The 20,242-nt window shown below is 45.4% G+C and overlaps 1 long non-coding RNA gene across 1 annotated transcript in view; it reads left to right on the top strand.

The window, feature by feature from the left end:
* The first annotated feature begins 16,161 nt into the window (after positions 1-16,161).
* Positions 16,162-20,242, top strand: part of LOC129510913 (uncharacterized) — a 38,032-nt gene continuing 33,951 nt past the window's right edge. Inside the window, exon 1 of the long non-coding RNA XR_008664717.1 lies at positions 16,162-16,194. This is a non-coding gene — a long non-coding RNA (uncharacterized LOC129510913). The remainder of the gene's footprint in view (positions 16,195-20,242) is intronic.

The raw sequence follows: 20,242 nt of genomic DNA, 5'->3' as shown, positions 1-20,242 counted from the left end.
AGTTTGATAAAACCCCACCTGTTGATTTTTGCTTTTGTTACCTTTGCTTTTGATGTCAAATCTAAAAAATCATCACCAAGACCTGTGTCAGGGAGCTTACTGCCTATGTTTTCTTCTAGGAGTTTTATGATTTCAGGTCTTGTGCTCAAGTCTTTAATCCATTATGAGTTAATTCTTATCTATGGTGTAAGAAAGTGGTCTAGCTTCATTCTTTTGCATGTAGCTGCCTGGTTTTCCCAACACCACTTATTGAAGAGACTATCGTTTCCCCAATGTGTATTCTTGGCTCCTTTGTCATAAGATAATTGACCATATATGTATGGGTTTACTTCAGGGCTCTCTATTCTGTTCCATTTATCTATGTGTCTGTTTTTATGCCAATACCATACTGTTTTGTTTTGTTTTGTTTTTAGAAAGAAAGAGAGAGCATGAGTGGGGTGGAGGTGGGGAGAACAGCACTGGGAGAGGGAAGGAGAGAATCTTAACACTGGGCTCAATGTCACACCCTGAGATCATGACCTGAGCTGAAAACAAGAGTCAGATTCTTAACCAACTGAACCACCGAGGTGCCCCAACACTATTCTATTTTAATTACTATAGCTTTGTAATACAATTTGAAATCAGGGAACATAGTGCCTACTGCTTTGTTCTTCTTTCTCAAGATTGCTTTGGCTCTTTGGTGTTGTTTTGTTTTGTTGGTGGTTTCTTACTAATTTAAAATCAATTTTCCTATTTCTGTGAAAAATGCCATTGGAATTTTTATAGGGATTGCATGGAATCTGTAGATTGCTTTTGGTAGTATGGGCATTTTAACAATGCAGTAATGCCCTTAGATTCCCCTCCTACCCTTGGCTCTAGAATTTAGAGGACTCCCACTACAACCCTCCTTCAACCATGCTTCTCTTTATAAGTAAGGAGTTCATTGGGCCAAGAAAATATGACTAACTAGAGTCCATGCCCCTCTTTGAGAACATTCTCTAGATTCCTAGGGAATCTTTAGGGAACCTAGAATTCCTTGCCCAAATGGCCTCAAACCTGCTTCCAGTCTTTTTCAGGCCTCTTTTCCATGTCTATTGCACTGAAGGCAGAGATCAAAGCCCGTATGGCTAGTCTATGCACCCCTAGGGTCAAAGAGGGGCAAACTGGATGACTATTAGTGGAGTGTGTTGATGGAGCTTGGACATGTGGTTTGGGACATGGGCAAGGGGAGGAGGGATAGGAAAAGGAGTCCATGAGCCCAGGGCTGAGCATTTGGGGACAGGCTCTCTCTGTATAGTAGGATTCCAAGAAGAAGAAGAGTTCTACATTTGAACTCTAAGTCATTGTGAATATGTATTTGTCAGGATAGGATGGTATAATGTATTTTGTTTGTTAGCTTTATCTATAAGTTTTAAATATTAGACCTATGTGTATGGGCCTCCATTTGTACTCTTGTCCTGGGCCCCATAAATATTAGAGAGTGGTCTGCATCATGGTGATGTGTTTTGAGAGCCTCAAGGGGAACCCTGATTAAAAAGTCAGAGAATCACTAAATGAGATGACTGGGAGAACATGGCTCAGTGTTTCTTTTTCCTAGTACCCTGTGGATGTTCAAACTTATCAAAAAGCACAGATACTAGTATGAGAAATGTGAACAGACTGTAAGTAGGACTAGAAGAATCATCTGTACTGTTGTGTTAACATAATATCTGTTCTTAAAAAGATCTGGTCTTCAGATAAATTTTGCTTTAAATTTTTTAAATTTCTTTTTTAAATTTGAGATTGAAAGGGAGAGAGCCCACAGTTCGGGGGAGAGACAGAGAGTGGGGAGAGAATCCCACACATGCTTCACACTCCCACGCAGAGACTGATGAGGGGCACAATCTCATGACCATGAGATCATGACCTGAGCTAAAATCAAGAGTCAGATGCTTAACTGACTGAGCGACCCAGGCTCCCCAAGGTAAATTTTGCTTTAAGATTGAGGGAAGCTTTGAAAATGCTGTAAAGGTTTCACTTCCAGGCCTTCATCCAGACCAACAAGGCCTTTTATAATAAATAGCCCTTTATTCCCCATTCCTCAAAACCAGAGGTTCAGGGAGGATGTGCAGGTTGCCCTACGCATGTCTTCTTCCTTAGCCTTCTCTCCATGGATAAGTTTCTCAGACTCTAAAGGTGAGAGAATGGACACACAGGGCAGGGTGAGGTTAGAGCCTTCATTCAACTAAATGAAAGCCCTTTCCTTGTCCTGTCAGCTTGTCTAGAAAGTGGAGAAGCTGCCTGGCCAAAGACCTGCCCTCTTGCTATGAGGTGAGTGTGCCCTTGGCTGCGAGGCTGTACTGCCAAGGTTTATAGGAAGCTACGTCCTGGGCTATTGTGCTGCCATCACTGAAGGAAAGCCTCCTTCCCTCCCCTGGTGGCGTGTTCACTGTCTCTGTTTATTGCCCAGAGTCCAGTTCCCAGAACTCCCTGGAGGATTCACAAGCCTCAGACAATGAGGTGTCTCATCTGGAGAGAAAGGAGGGGCACGGAAGTCACCGGAGTCCACATGGACACTCTGACCTTGGAGTGGCTGTAGCTCCTTATTCTTGTTCACTGAAGCTCCCTAGTGCTCAGGGTCTGACCCTGTTACCAAAAAAAAACGGTGCAGGAAGTGCTTAAGAAGTACTTTGGGGGAAAGCTAAGGGCTCATCTCAGAGGTCAGCTCCTTATCACACACTGTAGATTTTCCCCCATAGCCTGAGCTAGAAGGACTGACCTTCAGCAAGAGTATGAGGTCAGGCAAGATGGTGGTGGTCATGCTATCCTTTACTGCTTCCTCCCTGCAGAACACAGATGAGGACCTTGCTACTCTGGTCTGTCATCCAGCATTTGCCCATGACTTTCAGCAACCAGGGCTAATGTTGGGCTTCCTGCCTGGGTCCCATTGTACTACTCTCTCTTGGATTATATGGTTTCAATTCCTTGAGAGCTAAGGTTTGTACATGGTGCAGACAAGATTCCCTGGTTAGAATTTTATCTTCCCAGAGCTCTAGTTACTAATGGGAGGCAGGGGAAGAGCTACCCTCCCATTCCAGGGAACAGTTGCTCATTTAAACCCTTTTCTCTTGTTCCCTAACTTCCAGGTAACATATATGGTGGTCCATATGGCAGGCTGTCTGTGACAGTTCAAGAATATTCCAGGTAGGAACAGGCTCTGCTGGGTGGAGTTGAGATGGGATATGAGCCCTTCCTTGGCCCTTGCCTGGACACCATTGTGCTCTGGGCTGTCTCTTAACTGAATGCAACCCACAGGAGTAATTCTAATGGGAAGGATTCCAGACCCGGGAGGAGAGGAAAGTTTTAGGCACAGATACAGCCTTAGAATTGTCCACAGATGCTCTTATGAAGGCATCTATTTCACTGCCTCTGGTGCTGAAGGCTGGATGTGTCTCACTGGCTCAGCCTCTGCTAAGTACCCAACATTTGCAGAAGCACGGATGCCCAGTATATGTGCACCTTTACAGTGGGCCACATTTTTAGGAACATAACCTTATTTGAGCAGTGACAACTTTGGGAAGTAGTAAGGGCAAGGATATTATACCTATATTTTTTAAAGATTCTATTTATTTATTCATGAGAGACACAGAGAGAGGCAGAGACATAGGCAGAGGGAGAAGCAGGCTCCCTGTGGGGAGCTCAATGTGGGACTTGATCTGGGACCCCAGGATCACACCCTGAGCCAAAGGCAGATGCCCAACTACTGAGCCACCCAGGCGTCCCTTATACCTATTTTATAGATGAGAAAACCGAGACTCAAGGGAGGTGAAGTGATGTGTACAGTCACTTGGCTGGTAAATGGCAGAGCTGGAATTACAATCCTCCAAATTTTACTGGTTCAACAACCATGGCGTGTTTCTTACCAGACAGACTCAGAAAGACCAGCTTTCTTCTTAATTTTCTAGAATGTACAAATATTTCAGAAGTCCTCCATGTGTCTCTAGACTATGGCCCATTTGTCCCCACATTTTCTCATGTCCTATCAGACATTTTGACTGGATTGTCCTAATGATATTACACACCTGTCTAGCACTTAATGTTTGGAGAGGCCTTTTCCCAACAGTCTTGTGAGGTTGGCATGGCAGGTTTTCTGTGCGTTACAGATGAGCAAATGGAGATACCAAGCTCACGCACCCAGTTTGGTACCAACATCAAGGTCTTATCATTTTCAAGCCCTGTGAGCTTTCGGCTTCTTCATGCTGCATCTTTTCTTTTTCTTTTTTTTTTAATAAATTAATTTTTATTGGTGTTCAATTTACCAACATACAGAATAACACCCAGTGCTCATCCCGTCAAGTGTCCCCCTCAGTGCCCGTCACCCATTCACCCCACCCCCGCCCTCCTCCCCTTCCACCACCCCTAGCTCGTTTCCCAGAGTTAGGAGTCTTTATGTTCTGTCTCCCTTTCTGATATTTCCCACACATTTCTTCTCCCTTCCCTTATATTCCCTTTCACTATTATTTATATTCCCCAAATGAATGAAAACATACACTGTTTGTCTTTCTCCGATTGACTTACTTCACTCAGCATAATACCCTCCAGTTCCATCCACGTTGAAGCAAATGGTGGGTATTTGTCGTTTCTAATGGCTGAGTAATATTCCATTGTATACATAGATCACATCTTCTTTATCCATTCATCTTTCGATGGGCACCGAGGCTCCTTCCACAGTTTGGCTATTGTGGACATTGCTGCTAGAAACATCGGGGTGCAGGTGTCCCGGCGTTTCATTGCATCTGTATCTTTGGGGTAAATCCCCAACAGTGCAATTGCTGGGTCGTAGGGCAGGTCTATTTTTAACTCTTTGAGGAACCTCCACACAGTTTTCCAGAGTGGCTGCACCAGTTCACATTCCCACCAACAGTGCAAGAGGGTTCCCTTTTCTCCATGCTGCGTCTTTTCCAGAGGGCCAAGGAAACATAAGCAACTGCCTACAGGAAATATGCTTCCCTTCCTCCACAGACACAGCGTTCCAGGAGAACCAAACTCCATGGAAACAGAACAGAGAGGGTGTGTATGTGGCATTTCTTCTAGGCCCACTCCATGTCTTCTTAGAAGCTGGTGAGCCACTGCCTATTTCCCTGATGGGTCAGTCCTCATTTGTATCCTTCTTCAAAACAGACCAGAATAATTGAATCACAGAATATCAGAAAAGAAAGAACCACCGAGTCTTCTTTCTGGTTTAAAGCCTTCCTTCTATAGATGAGGAAATAGTTTTTTAGTTTAGTTTTGTTTTTCAGTTTTACTGGCAATATAAAAATTATAAGGTATCTAAAGTTAAAATGTGATGATTTGATATACAGATACACTGTGAAAGGCTTTTCCCCATCGAGTTAATTAACATATTCTTCATTTCACATGTTTATTTATTTTTGTAAGAACATTTAAATTCTACTTTCTCAGCAAATTTCAGTCATACAGTGATGTTATCAACTACAGTCACCATGTTATATATTAGATCCTCAGACCTTATTCATCTTATAGCTGAAAATTCTTTCTTTTTTTTTATAACTGAAAATTCTTACCCTTTTACCAACCTCTCCTTATCTCTTCCACCTCCAGGTCCCTGCCAACTCCTTTTCCACTCTCCCTTTCTAGGAGTTCAACCTTTAGAAAAAAAAATTAGGTCCTACATATAAGTGATACCATTTGTCTATCTATTGTCTGCTTTATTTCACTTAGCATAATTCCCTCTAGTTTCATCCATGTTCTTGCAAATGACAGAATTTCCTTTTTCTAAGGCTGAATAATATCTTACTATAGATATAAACCACATTTCTTGATCCATTTATCCACTGACACACACTTAAGTTTTTACATAACTTGGTTATTGTGAATAATGCTATTGTGAACATGGGAGTGCAGACATCTCTTTGAGATATTAGTTTCATTTCCTTTAGATATACACGTAGAAGTGGGGCTCATTTAGTAGTTCTATTTTTAATTTCTTGAGGAACCTCCATACTATTTTCCATAGTGGCAGCACCAGTTTACATTCCCACCAACAGTGGACAAGGGTTCCCTTTTCTCCACACCCCTGTAGCATTTGTTATCTGTTTGTTTTTGATACTAGCCATTCTGACTGGTGTGAGATGTTATCTCACTGTGGTTTTGATTTATTTGCATTTCCTTGATGATGAATGATGTCAAACATCGTTCCATTCACCTGTTGTCCATTTCTATGTCTTCTGAAAATTGTCTACTCAGATTCTTCTCTCATTTTTAAATTGGGTTGGTTTTTTGCTATTGAGTTGTGTGAGTTCCTTGTATACTTTGGACATGAACCCCTTATTGGAGATATGGTTTGCAAATATTTTCTCCTATGCTACAGATTGCCTTTTCATTTTGTTGATGGTTTTCTTTAGATATTCTGTGTTCATGGACAGAAAGAATTAATACTGTTAAAATGTCCATTTGACCCAAAGCAATCTACAGAGTCAATGCAATCTTTATCAAAATTCTGATGGCATTTTTCACAGAAATAGAAAAAGAAATCCAAAAATCTGTATGGAACAACATAAGCCCCCAAATACCCAAAGCCATCTTGAGGAGGAAGAACAAAGTTGGAGGCATACTTTCTGATTTCAAACTACATTTCAAATCCATAGTAATTAAAACCATACAGTACTGGTATAAAAAAAAGACACAGACCAGTAGAATAGAGCAGAGCTCAGAAATAAACCCATGCATATTTGGTCAATTAATTTTTTTTTATTAGAGACAGAGAGAGAGAGAGAGAGATACAGGCAGAGGGAGAAGCAGGCTCCATGCAGGGAGCCTGACATGGACTCGATCCCAGGTCCCCAGGATCATGCTCTGGCCTGAAGTCAGCGTTAAACCGCTAAGCCACCGGGGCTGCCCGGTCAATTAATTTTCAACAAAGGAGCCAAGAATATACTAGAGGGAAAGGACAGTTTCTTCAATAAATGGTGTTGAGAAAACTGGACAGCCACATGCAAAAGAATGAGACTGGGTCCATATCTTATGCTATACACAAAGACCAACTCAAAATGGATGAAAACTTAAATGTAAGACTGTTGATAACCCTGGAAGAAAACATCAGGGATAAGTTCCTTGACATGGTTGTGGCAATGACTTTTTGGGTTCTACACCAAAAGCAAAGGCAACAAAGGCAAAAATCAAGAGGAACTATGTCAAACTAAAAAGCTTCTGCCCAGTACAGAAGAGGAAACAATATGAGATATAAGAAGGACAGGTTAAGTGACTTGCTTGAGGCCACCCACCTAGCTATGGGTGGAGGAAATATTTCACAGTCTCTTGTTGAAGCTGGTAGCTTGAGTTCTGCCTACACGTATCCACAATCTGGAGATTAGGCCCTGGGAAAGGTGCATGGGGCTTGTCATCTAAAGAAGACCCAGGAGGGACAGGCTGAGGAATGTGGAATAGAAGGTTGGCATCTTATTGCTTGCTTGCAATCTGAAGTCCAGGCTCAGTTGACTTGCCCTGATTCTCTTTTACCTGGAAGAAAAATATTTCTACTTTTGTATGGATCCATGCCTTTTTGGTCCTAGACTTGTGCTCTACCCCTGCAGATTCCCACTTTTTTTCTGGGAAAAGTGCTTTCCTCAACACACATTTACAGAGCACTTATTTTATATAAGACCTTGTGCTAGACCAGAGGATACCCAATAAGCAAGACAAACCTGGATCCAGTCCTCAGTCTAGTAGAAGCAGAAAGGCTGCTTAAAATGATTAATCCTAGAATTACTTTAATTCTTTAATTAATTCTAGGAAGGAAAATTCATTTTTTAAAAGATTTTATTTATTTGAGAGAGAATGAGAGAGAGAGAGAGAGAGAGAGATTGAGAGAGCGTGCGCGAGTATGAGCATGTGAGCAATGGCAGAGGCAGAGGGAGAGGGAGAAGTAGACTCTTTGATGAGCACAGAGCCCCATGGGGGGCGGCCTGATCCCAGGACCCTGGGATCATGACCTGAGCCAAAGGCAGACACCCAACTGACTGAGCCACTCAGGTACCCCTAGAATTATTTAATTCTATAATTAATCCTGAGAATACCCTGGAACCAGCATTCAAAACTTGGTCGGGATTTTTAGGTGGCTCCACCCACCTGTTCTGGATCATGAGATGCTTTTCCCAGCCTCTGGATCTGTTCCCTGCTAGTTTCCTGATGCCCATCTTGGACTCCAGATCATGATTTATGGGTATCTACATGAATAACCCACACCATTGTGTTCTGCTTGGCCTGAGCACCTGAATTTATCCCTGTGCTAGTTGTTGGGAATAGGATGGTAACAAGTTACACATGGCTCCTGTTGTTAGGAATGCCTGCTGGTTCCTGGCCTCTACTCTTTGGCCAGAGGTATTTTTTTTTTAAGATTTTATTTATTTATTCATGAGAGATACAGAGAGAGGCAGAGAAATAGGCAGAGGGAGAAGCAGGCTCCCTGTGGGGAGCCTGGTGTAGGACTTGATCCCAGAACCCTGGGATCACACCCTGAACCAAAGGCAGACACTTAACCACTGAGCCACCCAGGCACCTCTGGCCAGAGGTATTAACGTTTTCCCTGTTCACTTGGAGCTGCTGAGCATTAGCCTTGACTCTATTACACAGAATCTAACTTATGTGTGTCTTCCCTTTGATCTCATGTCAGTTTCTGCCCTTAAATGTTTGGGTTCACGGTAACTGCACATCTCCTTTCCTAATGAACTGACCTCCAGCTGTAATCTCACACACAATAACTTCCTGCCGCCATGGCTACCAGCTTGGCCTTCTTTCTAGTTCTGTCGCTACTTGGGCCACATCATCTGAGGCAAGCCTGGAGCTGACCCATCCTAACAGACCCTTGATATATATTTATGAATTAAATCAACTCCAGGGTGGTTCAGACATTTCAGGAGCCTCTAAAAGGATCCAGAAGAGTTAGCAGTAGTCTAATAGAACATTCCAAGTTGAGAACACCTCTTTTATTCCTGTGTTTCTCTGTGCTCCAGAAATTTAAAAGAAAGCAAAGAGAGTCTCACGGTGGGTGTGAGTCAGGGGGAGAGAAGAAACTCTTCACGCAGAACTTGTGTCTCTAGGGAAAGCTGGCCAGCTCCAGACAGTGGAGGTGTGGGACACAGGTGCTGCTTGTTACGAGCCGATCTGGGGAGTATTTTCTTCCCTCCATGCTTCCTCAGAACAGGTCTGCCCACACAGAAAGCAGAAACAAAGCTGACCTGTGAGATGCTTTGTTTTCTTTGAATGCCTTTTTAGATTTTTGCATGGGCTGTTCCTCTGGATTAGAAACCTTTGTTGGCATTCATGAAATTTCTTCATACTCACAGAAAGTAGATGCAGACAACTCGCGTGGGCACTGAAGCTAAAACCTTATGGAACAGATGACCGGACCCTGCTGAGGGGCAGCCGTTGGCATTTATTTCTGCCTTCTGGCTCAGTTCAGCCACTGGTCACTAACTGGAGCCTATTCTAGTCCCTGCTTAAAGTGAGCTTGAAACTTTTCCCAAATTCTTCTTGTCTTTTATTGATTTCACCCCCAAGGTGGGAGAAAGATTTTCCCTTCTTTCTGAAGAAAGACATTCTGATCAGCAGCCTCCAAGATGGCCTCCAATGATCACCAGCTCCCAGGATCCATACTCTTATGTAATCCCCTCCCTTTGAATGCAGGTTGGAATTATTGACCTATTCAAAGAATCAGATTCTCCCCTCTCCATCTCTTCTCTCTTGTTTCCCCCTCCATCTCTTGGATCAATTAATTGGGGGAAGCAAACTGCCATGTTGTGAGCAACCCTATAGAAAAGCCCATGTGGTGTGGCGAAGACCTGAGACCCTCAGCCCAGCAGCCTGTGAAGATGAAGCCTGCCAACACCCCATAAATGAGCTCAGAAGTGGGTCCTTCAGCCCCAGCTGAGTCTTGAAATGAATGCAGCTCCAGCTGACAGCTTTACTGCAGCATTATGAGGGACCCTGAGCCAAAATCACTCAGCTAAACTGCTCCTGGATTCCTGATTCACAGGACCATGAGCTAAGAAATCTTTGTATTTTAAGCTGCTAAGTTTTGAAGTGATTTGTTATGCAGCAATTGATAAACAATATACACCCCTGTATAGGAGCTCCAAATACATGGCTTTCATTCCTTTATTAGCAATGCATTCATAACCTTCTTGCCATCTGCCTCTGTCCCCACCAACACTGCTGCCAGCCCATCAGCCAGCTTTATGCCAGCTAAAAGGAGGGATGCGTTCCTAAAGACACTTTTCTCCCTTTGGCTGGAAAATTGTCATGAATGTCCACTCTGTGATGCCTAGGAAGGGAGCGGTGCCCTGCAGATGGGCTGCCTATGTGCAGCGCACCGTCTGCATCATTATCTGTAGTGACCCTGGACCTACTCCTGTGGAAAATCCTCCTTCCAACATCAGTGACTTGCTGTTTTGCAAATTTGATGACCTTTCCCAAATTCTCTTTTTCTTTGATCTTTAAGTTTTGTGTGAACCACTTCCTCATCCTCGGTAACTTGTTATGAAGGAGACAGGACCAGAGAGAATAAGGATACAAACGGTTTATTGCCCAAAAGATTGGCTATTACAACAAATCCAAGCCCCACCACAGCTGTTCCTGAAGCCCTGTGTCCTCTATGGTAATTCACCCCAGATGTTGCCTGGGGTCTTCCTGCTGTCATCCTCATGGGTACTTCTGGTTCCAACTTCCTGTCTCCAGTGAGTTCTTGTTCTCTGCTCCGGCTTTGGGCCTCTCCCAAAAGGGCACACTACCTAGGTGTGCTAACATGGAAATCATCCTCTGTTCCTCACTTTTCTTTTTAAGATTTTATTTATTTATTCATGAGAGACCCAGAGAGAGGCAGAGACACATGCATAGGGAGAAGCAGGCTCTCTGGAGGGGGCCTGATGTGGGACTCGATCCCAGATCCCGGGATCATGCTCTGAGCCAAAGGTAGATCCTCAATCACTAAGCCACCCAGGGGCCCCAAATCTCCCTTCTTTAATAAAGTTTGAGGAGCCAGAGGAGTGTGTTTTCCTTACAGAGTTACAAACAATGGACTGGAAGAAACCTTTATTTTATAGGTTCTTTGGTGATTCTGCAGTGCTGCTGGCCCCCCAGCTCTGTCCTCTCCCCGGGCACCAGCACAGTTCCACTTCACTTTCTCTCTTGTTCACTGTCTCCTGCTAACCTGCGCCTCCAGTCACACCTGCCGCCTGAAGTTTTATAAATGTACTTTCCTATAGAAAATGAACCCCCCTCCCACCTCGGCTCCATGGGGAATTCTGTTCCCAGACAAAAGCTAAGGGGTTTTTGTTTGTTTCATTTTTCTTCATATGCCTTAGGTAAGTTGTTAAAGGGACCACAGATGAACCGAATGTTAAAGGTCACCTCCCCAGACTGACTCAAAGTCGAGGGAGCAGTTTGGAGACAGTGAAGATACTTTTCTAGAATTCTCTCTTCCCTGGGACCATTTAACCCCACTTTTCCTCGGCATCCCCTACCCCCCAGCATGCTGCGGACTTTTTTTTACTCTGCATCTCTGAGTTTGTATAATAGCCCAGGAACTGCCTTCTGATTTGATGCATTCTCCAGTGTACTTCATGCACACAGCCTTTTACTTGGAAAATGATTACAATGGAAGGGGGCCTGGGTGGTTCTTCACACAGGCTGGGTCTTGCTGGGCTTGACATTTGCTTTGATCAGCTTTGAAATACCCAATTTAGATGGTTACCACCCGCAGTTTCAGGCTCATGCTCTGTGCTAACTCAGAGACTCCTTTGTTATCAAAACAATTGGGCTAGACTTTGTTGAACAATCTCTCTCTCATTGCCACTATCCAAAAGTCCCGATCATGTTGCAAATTCTCTCCCTGTTTCTCTTTTGTGACATCAAGTCTTTCCTTCTCTTCCCACCTCTCAAGCCAACTGTCTTTCTTTAGACCAGCTTCCTTCTTCTGTTCCTCAAAGGTAAGCCCTTTTGGCTCACTTTTTCCTCTTTCTCAGGAAACCTCACTTCCTCTTGGGGTTTCAGCTATTACTCTTAAAGTTACTAGATATTTCCTTCCTTCCTATATTTATGTATTTATTTCTTACCATCCTAACCATCTGTACGTGAAGAGCTCAGTGGTATTGAGTACATTCTCACTGTTGTGCAATCATCACCACCATGCATCTCTAGAACTCTTTTTTTCAATTTTTAACTTTTAAAAAAGATTTTATTTATTTATTCATGAGAGACACACAGAGAGGCAGAGACACAGGCAGAGGGAGAAGCAGGCTTCCTATGGGGAGCCTGACGTGAGACTTGATCCTGGGAACCCGGGATCATGCCCTAAGCCGAAGACAGATGCTCAATCACTGAGCCACACAGGCATCCCTCTTTTCCTCTTTTTAAAACTGAAACTTTGCCCCCGCTAAGTCCTGAATCCCCATCCTCCCCTCCCTCAGCCCTGGCAGCCACTAGTTTCCTTCCAGTTTCTATGAAGCTCACTACTAGGTCCCTCATCTATGTGGAATCGTACAGTTTTTGTCTTTTTGTGCCTGGCTTATCTCACTCAGCATAAGTTCCTTGTTGGGGAATGTTATCAAGAAGATGAGGCTGCTGATTGATCTGTGAACTGGACCCGGGCTCCAGGGTCCTCACTCCTTCCCTTGTTCTGGGAATGTGAGTTCCCTTGCCTTTCTTTTTTAAAGTTTTTATTTATTTATTCATGAGAGAGAGAGAGAGAGAGAGAGAGAGAGAGAGAGAGAGGCAGAGACCCAGGCAGAGGGAGAAGCAGGCTCCATGCAGGGAGCCTGATGAGGGACTCGATCCTGGGTCTACAGGATCATGCCCTGAGCCAAAGGTGGCGCTAAACCACTGAGCCACCCGGCTGCCCTCCCCTTGCCTTTCCTTTTTCCAGAGGTATGCTCCAAGGACCCACCCTCGACATGGTGATGCCATGTTGAAAACACCTTCCTGGTATACGTGACTGAACCGGGTTAGAGCCTCTTTGTAAACTTAAAATGTGGAGGATGGATGCGGGGCTCTGCTGGTCTTGTTGCTGCCCAAGACAAGCCTCGTGCATAAACTCCCCTTGCTGTTACTAAAATTGCCACCTACCCACCTGGAGCCTCATTCTTTGATCTCTCCCTGCCCTCCCTAATGGGGGTCAGTTTCATATTACCTGGGGGGAAGTTCCTGAGAGGTTTCTGAACCTACAGTCCTCAAGCTTCGCCCATGTGGCAGCATGGCAGCTATTACTTTTACACTAGTGATTTCGAATCTGTAGCTCCAGGCCTTATCTCTCCCCCAAGATTCACTTCTCCATCTCCAGTTCCTTTTGGATTTTTAAATCACCTTAGTCACCTCAGAGTCCATATATCTAAAACCATGCTCCTCTGCCTTCTCTTCAAATCAGGATTCCTCATTTCTAACTATAGATATAAGTCTCAATGATCTCCTTCCCTCTTGGGTCATATCTCTTGCTTCTTCCTCTGTTTCTCCACATCAGGTTACTTCACAGCAAACTGTTTATAGCTCCTTATTGCCTATATAATGAAGTCCAAAGTCCTCAGGCCACTCATGATCTGGCTTTGAATTAGTTGGGATTAGGTTCAGTTGTGTCAGAAAACCCAAAATAATAATGGCTTAAAAATAAGATAGGAAGTTTACTTTCTCTCATGTGAATGAATTCTGGAGATGAGTAGCCCAGGACCAGTATACAAAGTGGTCAGAGATCCAGACCCCTTACAGTGCCCTGCCCTGTCATCCTAAGAACATTCCCATCCTCTTGGTTTAAGATGCAGCTGGGGCTCCAGCCATCACATCTGCATTCCAGGCAACAGGATGGAGGTAGGGGTAAGGGAAAAGGGCACATGCCAATTGCTGTTTAAGGAGGTTTCCTAGAAGTATCCTCCCACCATTCCCAATTACATCTCATTGGCTAGAACTTAGTCACAGGGTCACATCCAGCTGCCTGGGAGGACGAAAAATATACATAGTGTTATTCTGTGTGGCCCTACATCAAACTAAAAATTGGGAGTTTTGTTACTAAGGAAAAGGAAAGATTTGGGTAGGAGCTGCCACAGGCAACTATCTCTGCTTCAGAATGCCCTCTGCACACTCTTGTAACAACACATCCTGCTGGGATGGAATTATTTGACATTTGCTATCACTCCCACTAGGCTGAGAGCTCTTAAAGGTGGAGGATCTTGTGTGCTTCATTTTTGCAGTATGGTATTTGGGGCAGCGTTTGGCAAGGAGAAGAGGCTCAATAAGTGTTTGATGAATAGAGGTACCAGTGGAGAAAAAAGTATAGGAGAAAGGAAGGGCTCCGAGAGTATCCTCGAGGAAGGGGGGAAGCTGCTTGTGGGTAAATAATCCTGTCCTAGAAAAAATAACAGTAAATGCTAATGAGTCATGTCATAAGATGAATAATGTCATAATACATCATCATGCCATTTGTTATAACCTTATGAATTAGGACAGGTTTGTGTGTGTGTGTTCACCCTCTTAACAGAAGAAGCAACAGATTTGGTGATGTGGAGACATGGCTGAGGTCACACAGGCAGTGAGGGACTTGTATTCTTTCACTCCTGGTCCAGCATTCTCTTCTGGAGCATGTGGGAGGTCAGGGTAGGTGGCACAATCAGGCTACCTGCTGCGCACGAAGCTCTGTGGTTTTTTGGCTTTGGTAGTGAATGAAATACTGGAGGCTCATTGCAGGCAGAACAGCATCTCAGGAGGCCTGAAGAAGAACTTCAGAGAATGCCTTCCTCAGGTGGGGCTGCCCCCCATCAGGTGGCCTGGCCCCCTGTCAATCGCAAGCCTTGTAAATACATGGGAGGCAGGCTAAGAACCTGGAATTTTCGGCCGCCGGGATTTCACCAAGAAGTGTGTCTTGCGTCCGTGATTTATAGTTTTCTGAGTACAGGACTTTCACCTCTTAGATTAGGTCTGTTTCTACGTTATCTTATTCTTTTTGGTGCAATGGTAAATGGGATTGTTTTCTTAATTTCTCTTCCTATTGCTTCATTTTTAGTGTATAGAAACGTCACAGATTTCTATACATTGATTTTGTATCCTGCAACCTTACTGAATTCATTGGTCAGTTCTAGCAGTTTTCTGGTTCAGTCTTTAGGATTTTCTGTATGTAGTATCATGTCATCTGCAAACAGTGAAAGTTTTACTTCTTCCTTACCAATTGGATGCCTTTTATTTATTTTTGTTGTCTGATGATGGTGGCTAGGACCTCCGGTACTATGTTAAATAAAAGTGGTGAAAGTGGACATCCTCACCCTTTTCCTCATCTTAGGGGAAAAGCATGTTTTTCTCCATTGAGTATGATGTTCTCTGTGGGTTTTGCATGTGTGAGATCTTGCCATTCACAACAACATGGGTGGAGTTAGAGAGTAGAATGCTAAGTGAAATAAGTGAGTCAGAGAAAGACAAATACTATGTGACTTCACTCATATGTGAAATTTAAAAACAAACAAAAACAAGCAAAGGAATAAACAGAGAGAGAGAGAGAGAAACCAAGAATCAGACTCTTAACTATAGAGAACATGCTGATAGTCACCACCAGGGAGGTGGGGGAGGGGGGTGGGGCGGGATGGGATGTGTGAAACAGGTGGTAGGGATTAAGGAGTGCACTTGTGATGAGCACCAGGTGATATCCGGATTGTTGAATCACTGTGTTGTACACCTGAAAACTAATATAACACCGTTAACTATAGTGGAATTTAAAATAAATAAAATCGATTCAAATACAAAAAAAAAGAAGTTTGTCTTGGGGCACATCCCAGGTGGTATGTTCTTAAAGTGCCATAAGTTCTCATCTAATGGTTGATTGTCCCAAGACAGGACCTCAAGGACAATATTAGAGCCAGATCTTTGCTTGGAATGAACAATGTCTTGTATTGGACAAGAGGGGAGAGCTGTTTGTGTGTTTTCCTATCTAGTTCCATCTTGGGTGCAGGACTGGCAGGTTTTGTAGGGTGGTGAATACTGCTGTGCCAAACACTCAGGCATTCACTGGCATAGTGGTTCTCCAGAGGTGGTCCTGGGGCCAGCAGCATCAGCATCACCTGGGAGCTTGTTAGAAAGGCAAATTCTTAGACTCCACCCAGGCTCACTAATTAAAGTGGATCCCAGCAATCCGTGCCTTAACAAGCTCTCCAAGTGATCCTGTGAAGCCCTGCTCTGGTAGGTGCCCAGGTAAGAGCGGAAAAGGGCAATAAGCACAAGCTGGCCATCTCTCTGGGTCGTGGTGAGTGTTGTGGGAGGGCTGGTGAGGTGTGTCCTGGCCTGTCTGCAGTGTGGGCTGTTTTTCTGCGGCACACTGATTCCTGGGAGAAGGCCCATCCCAAGGGAAGGAGCCGGGCCAGCCAGGAGCAACAGGTAAGGAAGCCGGTGGGCCCCCCGTGAGGAGGAGGGCAGAGCAGCCAGTTGGAACTGCTAGTCAGGCATGCCAAGGCCCATGTGCGGGCTGGGCCAGAGCAGATGCTGGTCCCTCGGCCAGCTTGCACTTGTGCTCCTGAGTACAGGCCAGAGATTCTAGGCTGCCTGGCCATCAGTGTTCCTGTTTCCTTCCCTGTTCCTTGGTCGTGTCCTTTAGAGCTGCCTTGCCTGAGCACTGCCAATGAGCAATGCAAATTCTCCAGATTTGACAGTATGCCTGACACCTTTTATACTTCTCATTACCCTTCTATGGTGAAGCAGGCCATCACCTCCCTTGGGGGATGCAGTTGGATGTTAGGTCACAGGCACTGTCTGCTTGATTGGGCTTTTGGGCATTCATTTCACACCTTTACCACCCAGGGCTTTGTCATTCTGGTGATGAGAAGATGAGTAGGCTATCACCATGACACGTGGTCAGGGAGTAGCATGCCTGTGTTAGATGCAGCATGCTAAAATCAATAAATCATTTCATGACAAGGTATTGGTGAAAAACCATTAATTGTCCCAGTGTGTGATTAAATCCCATAACTATGTTTACTGTCGGGCAGTGAAAGCTCTGTCCTGTGTGTTTTACACGTCGATGCTAAATAATGTCTCTGTTCTTGTGGCCAAGTGTGCTGCATGGTGAATGGTTCTGGCTCATGCGCTGGACTGGGTGGGATGCCAGGATCTCAGCAGTGGAAGTGGGTGCTGGGGAGGGGAGGGTGACCCACTTGTGGAGTTGGATTCTGGGGGAGGTGGCCCAAACTTGCTGTGTCCACATTAGTAACTGCATTTGACAAATGATGAGGGTGTGTTAGGGCCCAAGTGTGGGCCACACAAAGGGAAATCTCTGTGTTGATGAGAAGCAAGGGTAGGGAGGTAGCCACCTAGAAGTCCCTCAGGTTTGGAGCTGTGTGCAGCAAGGGCAGGGCTTTGCATCTCGGATGGCCAAAAGGACAGGGGCTCCAGGCCTGAAATGGGAGCTGCATAAGAAATCGGGTGGGAACTGTCTGACGTGGGTGTCCGTGGCAGATGTGTAGCTTGCAGGGCACGCTGAGGCTGGTGGAGGAGAGGCTGCACACCTGCCACGATTGGCCTCTGACGATGAACGGTGTCAGGGCCTGCAGGAGGCAGGACTGCCAGCGCCTGAGCCCCAATTCCAGTGCCTGGCAATGTGAGGTAGGTTATCAGTTAGGTTCCCAAGAACGTCATGGATTTTCCAAGTTTCAGTTACAAGCCTACCTTCCACCTGTATGACTTCACCTCTGCCCTCCCCGGGGGAGACTTCTGGAGTTTTGTTGGCTTTCTGAGCACAGCAGGTTGTAGAGGGAAGCACCTTGGAGTCAGGTCAAGCAGGCCCTGGATCTTGGTTTTGCTGTATGAATCTGGGTGCTTCAAGGGAACTGCTCTTCATCTTGCTGAGCATTGAGCATGGCTGTCCCCTTCTCTCAAATGAGATCCATCATGACTTTCTCATAAATATCATTGCAGTCAGGAGGAGGTGGAGCATCCTCCTCCTCCTCACGGAGCTTCTGAATCCACGCTCGCTCCCTCTCGCTCGCTCCCTCTCGTTCTCTGCCCTGTTCCTCGTTCCCAGCCTGCATGCATCCCACAGTTCTCAAGCTCCTCTGTATTTTGAAAACGCAAATGACTTGGGTAAACACGCAGGAGTTCATTTACGTCAGCTTTGTTGTAAACAGGGACTTGGGGAAAAGGAGTTTGTCTATATTTCCTTTACTTGGAAAGCCAGAGGCAATTTTCTTTTCCTTTTAGTGAGACAGAATTTATGCCAGATATCCTACCCTAGAGATCAGGTTCAGTCCTCTGGGGATGGAGTCACATAACATCCATCACAATCACAGGGAGGGTGGGGACCTGGGCCTCATCCACAGCCTTGATCTTGGACAAGGAGCCTAGCTCCGGTTGCGGTTGCGTAGGGCGGTGGGGAGGGGGGGAGCAGGAGGGCGGGGGGGAGGGGGGGAGCAGGAGGGCGGGGGGGCGGGGTAAGCAGGGGGAGCAGGAGGGGGGGGGTAAGCAGGGGGCCGTGGGCTCAAGCACTTGGACCGGCCATCTGTTCGGTGCCACCACTTTGGAACAACCCAACATCTTCCTCTCTTTTGTAGGAATGAATTTTTAAAATTCCTGCCTCCTAGCCTGGATGTGCATTTGGATTATACTGCTGCTTGATCGGCTTTCCCTCTGTGCTTTCCCCCACACCCCAGAGCTTGAGCTGCGTTTGCTGCTGTTAGCAGAAAGGGGGAGGTCCTTTGGACCTTCAAAATCCTCCAGCTGCAGGGCTGCCTGGCACGTCAGAGCTTTACAGCTGCATTTAATCTTTGGGGAGCGGGGCTGCTGGAGGTGTCCCAGCGTCCTGGCGCCTGTGGGCGAGTGGTTGGCTTGCCCCAACTATGCATTTGAGCTGATGAGTCTTCAAAAGGAAGAATCACGTTACAAAGCTATGCGTGTTTCTAAGTGCCCTTGTGTCAGAGGTATATGATATGATGTGTGTGGTTTGTCATCCCGGCTTACAACAAACTCTTGAGAGCTGTTGGATCCCCAGTTTTAGATGCACAGCCTGGAAAATGTAGGTGGAGATTTTTGGAAGACCTAGGGGGAGAGTATGGTAGGAAAGGATAAAGGAGGCCTCTTTAGGGCAGGACAATTCTAGAGGAAGAAGGGAGGAGAGGAAGAGCTAAAGGAGAGAATGGGAGGGCAGTTAGCCAGAGCTGAGCAATTCAGTTCTGTGTACACATAGTATGTCCCTACTGTATGCACAGTACCAATTCTAGCACCTGCAGTCATAAATGCTCCTTGTGCTCTGCTGTTAACAGTAAAGGATGGATATCTACAGGGGAAGGTAGCTCTGGGCATCTCCCTGGATACAGCCAGGGAAGCACGTGCCCCAGCAGACTGGCTATGACCATGGCCTTGACTTCCATTTCTTTGGAACACCCACCACCAGCTCTTCAGGACCTAGACTGTACCACTGTTTTCTGCCCTGTCTCTGGGGTCTAGCATAATGCCTGCCATAGTTAGGTCCATACTGAATATCTACTGAATGAGCAGGAGTGAATATTTAATATTGTGGAAAAGCACACCAGGGACTAAAGGATTCTAAGTCAAGACATAGCTCACTGTATTCATGTCCTTCAATTTTTTTTTTTCTATTTTGAATGTTCTGCTGTCTTTGAAGATAGAGCAAGGAGTCTAGAGCTCAGGAATTTAGGTTGCCTTACAAATCAGAAAAATAAGTGGGAAATATCAGGGAGACAGAACATGGAAGACTCCTAACTCTGGGAAACGAACTCGGGGTGGTGGAAGGGGAGGAGGGCGGGGGGTGGGGGTGACTGGGTGGCGGGCACTGAGGTGGGCACTTGACGGAATGAGCACTGGGTGTTATTCTGTATGTTGGCAAATTGAACAGCAATAAAAACTAAATTTATTAAAATCAGAAAAGGCAAAGAAAGAGATTTCCCTGCTGGAGCCTCCAGAAGGAATGCACCAGCCCTGCTGACACCCTCAAATATGTTATTCAAATGCTGACTGATTTAGTAGGTCTGGGGTGGGGCCCGAGACTCTGCATTTCTAACCAGCTCCCAGGTGATGGTCCTTGGGCCATACTTGGAGCAGCAGAGCTCTACATGTTTCCTAAGAGCTGGCCAGTCCTCCTCTGCCAATCTGACCTGGCCCTCCTCTGAGGTCAGAAGTAATGCCTCCCACAGGGCCTCACTGGATGGATGTTAATAAAGGCTGAAGCCTGCTTCACCAGAAAGTAGAAGATTATAGGTTGGGACTCAAATAGAATTTTATTCCCGACCTCATC

Source organism: Nyctereutes procyonoides, unplaced genomic scaffold (assembly GCF_905146905.1).
Source record: "Nyctereutes procyonoides isolate TBG_1078 unplaced genomic scaffold, NYPRO_anot_genome, whole genome shotgun sequence".
NCBI lineage: Eukaryota > Metazoa > Chordata > Mammalia > Carnivora > Canidae > Nyctereutes > Nyctereutes procyonoides.
Note: the sequence above shows the minus strand (reverse complement) of the source record. Positions and strands in the feature narration are given on the sequence as shown.